At 40.7% G+C, this 8,756-nt stretch overlaps 1 protein-coding gene across 1 annotated transcript in view; it reads right to left on the reverse strand.

Moving 5' to 3' along the window:
• map3k13 (mitogen-activated protein kinase kinase kinase 13) overlaps window positions 1-6,986 on the reverse strand; it is a 29,912-nt gene extending 22,926 nt beyond the window's left edge. Inside the window, exon 1 of the mRNA XM_028590509.1 lies at window positions 6,920-6,986. The gene's annotated coding sequence lies outside the window, so the exon portion shown is untranslated. The remainder of the gene's footprint in view (window positions 1-6,919) is intronic.
• Between the last annotated feature and the right edge of the window lie 1,770 nt (window positions 6,987-8,756).

Raw genomic sequence — 8,756 nt, forward strand, 5'->3', positions numbered from 1 at the left:
CACAGACATGATGCACGGCCAGTCGTGCTCCAGCAGCCCTGGCCTCGCCTCCAAGTGCAACAGAGCTGTAAACCACACTGGCTCAGCTCTGTTATACACACTCATTACTTTTTCACCAGCAGTGGAACAACAGCACTGACAGCTCCTGTGTCCTCCGCATTAATAAGAGAAAAAGCCCCATCGCGGCTTACAGTGGTTTACCTTTACAATCTGCCATCACATGCAGCCGCCAGGTATAGACACGCAGGCCCACACAAACACAAACATCTATGATTACAGACACACATAAATAAGACTTCCACGGGGGTCTGCTCAGTCTTACGGTGATGTTGACATGTTCTGCTATAGAAATACAGTAGATACTATAATTTCATATAGGGCAATATATATTTGGCAATAGCGCAACTACAAAAAGTAGCTAAAAAACAAACAAACCAAAAAGCCAACTAAACTAGATAGCTAGGAGAGCTAAATCAACTTAACGTTGAGTGAGCTGGTAAGAAAGCCATAGCTAGCCTTGGTCAAAGCTAATTTCAATAACTTTTTCCCTGCCATTTCCTGTAGTTGACAAATATCAATTTTTAGGAACCAATATCTTGGTATATAATTATTATATAATTATTAACAAATGGTAGATAGAAAGCAGAAGGGACACATTTTGTTTGTCAATACCCCTCATTCGCTGAAGACTGTCCGTAGGTAGAGCTAATTTGGGTATTATGTATTAGGGGGTAAAATACAGTAATCTGCCTAAAAAGACATCAAAATCAAAATCTATAGTTACTGCCCTCTGCTTCTGTAGGACATTATTTATCAATTTAAGGAGGCTGATGATTCCTACAAGACGTCTCCTTTATTTGCAAAACTTGAAATTACTTAGATTTAAATTCGTAATGGAGAAAGATTCTTGCTAGTGTGATCTTAGCACTGTTTCAACACTTTCACAAAATGCTTTTTGGTACCAACTGTAATCCTATAAATCACGCAGCCCAGAGCCAGCTGGTTGGCCAGTGGATAAAATGCAGTACTGTAATTGGAGGGAGAAAGTCAGAGGAGTCAGGGAAATACCTAAACTAATGAGAATAGATTAGTCCCGATTATGTTGACTTCATGCACAAGGATAAACCTGTTGCTAAGATGGATGATAGAACAGACTGGCCTGGCTCATTGGTTGGTTTTACAAAGGCAGGCATGGATGAGTGGTAAGAGAGTCCTGCACACAACAACCAGTGATTCTGAGAGAAAGATAATGCTTGTGAGATTACCGTGCTGAACCCACCAACAACCAAACCGCTTGACCAATCCGCGCTGACAGGAAATTACATAACAATGACTGTTCAACACTCCCGCAGGATTTCGCCTGCACCACAACAATTGCTCTATGCTGGTTCCCTCTTTATCATGAATCCAGAGTAGACAAGTAAACAGATGAGGAGCAGCAGACAAAAAGCCTGGCTGTGCCGACCTCCCCTCCAGCTGTATGCACCTGGTATACCCAACCGTGATTTATAAAATTGCGTGCAGAGCTATAATGCATAACACAGCAGCCAGTCTTAGATAACATAAAATGTTATGAAGGCTCTCCAGCCTTCTTGGTTCTAATTATTTCACTAAAGAGAATTACAGAAGTGGTAGGAAATAAACACATGCTGGGATGTCATGTTCACATACACTTCACCTCCTTTTTCCACATCCCTGGACGGAGGATGGAAGAAAGAGTGGGTGGCTGCAGTGGGTGGCAGGCAGTGGTGGTCTACCTGAGATTACAACTGTGTAGCTGGGGGTGTATGGTGCTGCTGCCTGCTGCTCGCTGGGGTGAGAGGTTAGCCGAATATATGTGGCTATGTACAGAGACGGGAGGAGACAGCAGGGCAGAGCACACACTGTACATAAAGTATGCACAGCTGCATGATTATCGCAAAAAAGAAAATCTCTTATAATCTAAAAGTGGCGTAATAATCAGTTTGTCTCAATTTTGTTCATTTTATGCTTAGAGCTGCAATACTAATAATTAACAATTATTAGTACAGACAAACCTAGAAATTCTTTTTTCAATTAATTGATAAATTGTTAAGTTCCTATATGACATCTTGAAATAACTTTTTTGTTCTACCAACAGTCACAACCCAAATATATTCCATTTAAAAGTATATAAAACAGAAAAAGAAGATGGGACCAGAGAATGTTTTTTACAATTTGTTTTTACATAAATAATAATAAATAAACTCAATTATCGATCGAGTTAAAAAAAAAAAAACGTATATAGCTACATACATAGTTTGCCTCTTATTAAGGCTTATTGCTGTGAACATTTGTTTTTGCCATGTGGCGCATGCTGCACATATTAACTCTATTGCATTAGATAAGCATTACTCATGGACAAATAGGAATGCATTATGATCTAACAGTGCATCCTGTTATTCACAGATGCACACATGAGAGGTCGGAGCACACAGACACAGACACACACACTGTATGTTGTGCATGTGCTATGGTTCTAGCCCCTCCACTCGTGTGTGTTAATATGCTCCCCATGAGGGGCTGCAGGCTCTGGTAATTATAGAAGCTTGGCTAGCAGACACATCACAAGAGAGAAATACATTAAAGCCACGTGCAGTTGCGTGAATACAACACACACACGCACGCAGGAAGATGGCTGTTGACAACAGCATTTTGATGAAACTTTGTCACATAAAATGAGTCTCCTGTGACAGTTTTTAATGGCGTTTGGCCACATTTAACACAAATGAACGTATAACCTTTCAAAATATGACTGTGGACTCATAACTAACTAACCCATAACCAGAAGACAAAAGACCAATGCTCAAAATTCATCCACCATTACTCCAGGAAGTAAAGCCTACACAATATTAGCAGCAAAGTCCAGGCACACTTAGGGTTCAACAATGCTGAGTTAATCTAACCCCCTCCCAGTCAAAACTGTAATACCCCTGCCCAAATATAACGACATGTCGGACTTAACCCACTTCTCAACAAAAGCCAAATCCTCAAACAGGCTGACTAGCAGAGCATCTGTGAGTGTGTCCATTAAACCCTTTGGCAAACGACAACTCTATCTCCAGGAGAGCCAAGAGAACAGAGGGGGCCCGGAAGATGGAGGATGCTTACTTTCTTAATCAAGCTGAGTTGCAATTATTGGCATTTAGTGGTCTGATATAGATGTAAGGCGTGCCAGGCGGGCTCTCGGTGTGACAAGCTGACTATGCGTGTGGCGCACAGTAAGTTAAGGATGGGATGGAGGCAGGAGCTCAGACAGTGTCATTACAGAAATGTCAGTCAGAAGGAGGGAAAGGAGGAGAGGGCCTGAGGGAGAAGAGGGAGAGAGAGGGTGGGTGCTTATGAGGATACAGACAGAGGAGAGGGAGAGAGAAGAAAGGGGGCAAGACATTCATGTTCACATCCTTCAGCCCAACGTTTGTTGTTTGGCTTTCTCCACTCAACTGCCCCTCAATGGCCCTGCTGCACGCAACGTGAATATTCAGCACATAAACTGATGGGACTTCTATCTTTAACAGCCGTTAGGCATTTATTACTGTAAACCACACACACCTGAAACACAATACATTTGATTATTTTACTAAACCTGAGAGATGAAACTTGACACTGGAATGATGCACTTTTTTGTTTTATACAGTTTTATTGTATGATCCATTTGTTAGTGTGATTTCAAATAATTATTTAATTAATCAATTAATTGTTTAGTCTATAAAATGTCACACGTTTGTAAAAAATAAAAAATAAAAAGCTTATTTCAATCTCCCACAGCCCAAGGTGATGTCTTCAAATTCCTTATTTTGTCCAACCAACAATCCAAAACCCAAAAGGTATTCAATTCACAGTGACATAAAACATACGGTTTCAGTACTAGCTAAGTTTACAACAGTGAATTAAAGTGCATGTTACATTTTGTCTTGTATCTCTTCTCTAATTTTGTGCCACATCATCTACTGGTTACTTAAAAACTGGCTTTGATGGAAGACATTGAACAACACTGAGCCCAATTTTGGCACCCCATCAACATTATGGACAATGCCAATTTTAAAAAAAAAAAAAAGACTTAAGACAGAGTAATTGCATTTTGTTTTACAAATGCACAATGCATACTGTACAAATGCATCAATGAATTGAGTTTACACAACTAAAGAAATCAGACATCAGGGTGATGGAGATGTCAATCAAGCAGTCTGTACATGTCCACACCGTCCTGAGAGGAAGTCTAATCAACCAAAAGTGTAGAGAAGTAATTAATGGTGACAAGGGAATTCACTCACTTAAACATATAACCTTACAAATCAGACAACAGAACTTTTTTTCCCCACATTACAACCATCACAGTTGAAATGGATCTTCATCATGGCAGCAAACCACTAATGACATGAAAACCATACATGTTAAATGTTGTTTCATCTTATGAAATATAGCAATGAGCTTATTTATTAAGCCTGATGGGACATGACGCTGACAGGAGTCACCACTATATTAATGCGACCAAAACAAACAAGCAGAGTCTCCGCGTCTGGGATTAGAGAGATCAGACCACTGCAAAGCTACACTGCTGCTGTCGCTACACATTTACATTTATACAGCTTCCTGTCTCTACGCCAGCATCAGGACCTCCTACGCCTCCGCTGATGCTCCGTTCAACATCACATTTCAAAGCTCAGATGTGCAGGTACTCTTGACACCTGGACAAACACCACGTTGCCATGCAACAGCATCACCAGGGTGACCCACTTCTTCAAACAGAGGGGATTGGAGTGTTAAATCACCTAAAGGATTAGGCTAGTGGTATTCTATATTTTTGTTATTGTCAACAAATCCCATGATAAAAAAAAATCCAAGCTCAGTCATTTTCTAAAATAGCTGGGCACTGCAGCTTTTATAAAACGGCACTCAAACGGGAGTAGCAGTGTAATTTGCTGGGAAATATTTTCAGTCGCGAATTAATACACATTTGGTGGGTATTTGGCACTAGGATGGTGTATGTGGGGCAGTGCAAAAATTTACTACAGTTCCCATATTTGTCGTAATGTGAAATTCCATTTGATTTGCTGTTCCCCATGCTCCTCTTATACATGGGTTCTTGGTACATAAAAGATATATTAAAAGAGCTTAAAGGCTAAACTAGCCCACATTTGTATTTGCTCATATTTGCTGTAAAGCTGGTGTTGGGTGTCTCTGTGCCATAGTTAACAACACCTGAGAGGTGTAGTCTTCAACACTCTGTTAGTGGGGGACCACATTTGGCTGATTGGTGCCGAGTGTGTAACCTGTAACTGCACCACAGGCGGGCAGCAGTTACAAGAGAGGCAAAGCCATTAGTGAAACATGTGGACACTTACTGAAAATGTTGCACTCAGCACAATGAGGGTGGCACACAATGCTGCTGCCCTGACAGCACACAGCATCCACCGCTCACACATGTAACACTTTCCACCGCTGACTGACTGTCAAAGCAAGTGGGACAGAAATGATGTGTTGTGACATGACGTATCCATGAAAGATGGATGAATGATTGTCTCTGATTTGGGTCAGATGGCCACTGAGAGCATGCAGGGTGAGAGGTTACCAGTCCCACATCTAACACAGGACACATCACCAGTTTACAGTATTAGGTACGCCTAGCTAAAACAAATGCAGTCTAAGACAACAACAGTCCTCATGAAGGTGGGTTTTATTGATCGGTTTTTGTTGCAACTGGCTTGTTCAGGTGTTGATTCAACTTTTTGGTCTGCAGTTTCTGACAGAGGTGTCAGACTTGAGTCGTGAATCTTAGGACTTTATAATTGTGTCACAGATAGAACATAACAAGACTGACCTGATCATTTTGCTTTTAAATCATATAAAGTTTATATAAAAGTAATAACTACAATTTGTAAAGGGAGATCATTCTATTCTAATAGCATTCAATTTGTTAAAGGGTGCATAATGACTTGTTTAGGACTTGGATTTGACTCAGTACTGAAGCAGCAAGACTTAAGTCTTGAGACCAATTTCTGGTGTGTAAGGCAATTGAAATGTACTGAGAAAGTCTAATAGTTATTCTCCCCTCAATGATATAAACGTGAGGGACAAAAATATTAGAGACATCTCTCATTATGATACAATACAATCCAACACCACCACAAACCCCAGCAACAAAAATGGCCAAAAATGGTCACATAAAACTGGTTGAATAAAAGCTGAATATTATAGCCTTCATGGGGGTAGGATTTACTGCAGGGTTGCGGTGTAAAGACTGTATTAAACTGTAGACTTAGTTTAAGTCAGGTGTAACAAACAACTTAGTGCAATGTACCATATAATAAGAAATAGTCTACGGAGTGAGACTCCAGTATATTAAATCAGAGCCAACCTGTCCCAGCTAGGATCTTTTTAGCCACGTAGTCAAATATAGTAAACAAAAGTACATTCTGATCTAAAAAAACAAACACTTCTTCACCACCCACTATAATTTAGCCTCCTCTCCTGCAACAGCACACAGCAGCCTGTAATTTCCTGCTTCTCCTGGTTAAAACAGACAAAGAAATAGTATTTTTCTAGTTCAGTATTCAACAAGATTGTCCACTTGGTTACATAATGAAAGCCAAAAGGAACTCCAACCTTTTAATACTATGCGCAATACTTTATATCTGCTGTAAACTCCTTGTGATTCAAACTAGTCGTACAAGCTTTCTCTAACAGTACCTAGCTAGGTGTTATAGGTCTTGATTTGAGGCTGAAAATTCGCTCATGAACAGTATAAACAATTGGTTTAAGAGTCCATTGTCGCCGTGTTAACGCAGCTTCATCCAACAATCATCATCGTTTCTCGTCAAACTATGCAAATATAAGGGTTTTAATGTCACTATAACGCTGTGTCTTACGATAAAGCCATTTAAAAAACTGAAAATATTACCGTCTAGCTCCGTTGAATCCCTCAGAGATGTCCCGCAACTCTCTCTCCCCCTGCTCTGCCTCTCTCGGTCCATCTATTTGTCTTGTGAGCGTGCTACGTCACTTCCGGACACTCTGGCCCCTACGTACACCTGTAAACGCAACGTCAAAGATCGTCTATAAGAGCGTAGGCGTCATTTTGCGTAAGGAGTACTTTTTTATTTATTTATTGTTGATACGTTATTCAAATTTGATGCTTATACTTCGGTATTTCACTTGAGTAAGATGGATTGATTTAATTGAGTATTTTATATTGTGGTATTATTACTTTTATTTGAGTAAATTATCTCAGTAGGCCTAGACTACTTCCTCTAAATCAGTAATTAGTGGCAAACCATTATTGTTTGCTATTTGACAGGTTTTCAGATTCAAAATTGGCAGTGGAGTCCACTGATACCAGTGGCAGACTGACACTGTCTGAGGGACAGGGGCGGAAAAAAATCTGCTGCATGCTGTGGGGCACCATACAGTTTTCAAGCATGAATGGCAGCCTGTACGGCACTGCATCACGTTTTCTCCAATGTAAGGGCACACTAAAGTAGCCTCGTGAGACCGTCCTGATCTCGCGAGCTCCAGTTTTCCACTCGCAGATCAGTCTGGCATCTTGAGGCAGAGAAAATTTGGAGCCGTTAGCCAAACGACCGGGCCAATCAGCGTTGGTTTTGAGGTGGGTTAGGTGGTGATAGACAGATGGTTTATCCAATCAGCTAACCAGTATTTTCAGACAGCGGTAGCCCTAATTCTGTTAGCCGCTCGCTAATGCTTTTTTTCTCTTGGATCCTTCTTTTGGAATATGGTCCGGGAACCTGAAATGGTTCCTTTTATTCCTAAATTCTCGTTACACAAACGGCAAATCTCCTTTACCGACATGTTGCTTGCATGCTGAGCTAACGAGCTATGCTTTGCCTGCAGCAGCAGGGGCGGGCTTGTGGTTGTATTTTCATACGCTTCGTGGATCTGATTGGTTGATTTGGCCCGTCTATCACCAACATAGGTGATAAACAGATGGTTCATCCAATCAGCTAACCAGTATTTCCGCCCCTTCCCAAAAGTTCTCCAACGGAAAGTTCCCAGATGGATATGCTGAGCAAATGCGAAGCAATCCATCTGGCGGAGTCAGGTTAACACTAGAGGGCCCTTTATCACAATTTCTTCACTGGAAGGGCACTTCCACCATCCAGGGTATCTACCATTGAAGAGGGCAATTTTGGTGCAATGTGGGCACTAAGGGGGGCAGTCACACTTTTTTTTTTATTGGTGTACACATTTTATTTTTCACATATGAAAATAATCTGTTCAAATCTAGTTGATGAACATACAAAACTATAAAAAAAAAAAAAAAAAAAACGTTATATCACTAGATGTTAACAAAATCTTTTTATTATATAAAATGTGGTCCAGTGATTCACTGAGGGCAGAGTTCTGGTAATAAGCTGCGCTTTGTGGTGCTGTTTGGGATCATGAAACCGAGTAGAGTGGGACCTCTTCATTTTTTCTCCTCTCTGGCGCTGTGGTTAAAATTAGCTTCTTCTTTCAATGGCGCTGCGCCGCCGGGAACTTACAGGATAAACAATAATAATAAAGGCAGGAATGAACAGAATAGACAGTTTACTGTTGAGCAGGACGGCCTACAGAGTATACAGGGTTACATCTTTACAAGTAAACGTCTTCATTCAGGTGCCTGTAGGAACTTTGCAATCAGTTCACAGGGCGATAAGTCACCGCTTTTTAGATTTCAACAGAGCACGCTTTTACTAGCAAAAGAATAATTGATTTATCTAAAAGGTAAAAAACAAGAA

This window comes from Perca flavescens, chromosome 11 (genome assembly GCF_004354835.1).
Source record: "Perca flavescens isolate YP-PL-M2 chromosome 11, PFLA_1.0, whole genome shotgun sequence".
NCBI classification, from domain to species: Eukaryota; Metazoa; Chordata; class Actinopteri; order Perciformes; family Percidae; genus Perca; species Perca flavescens.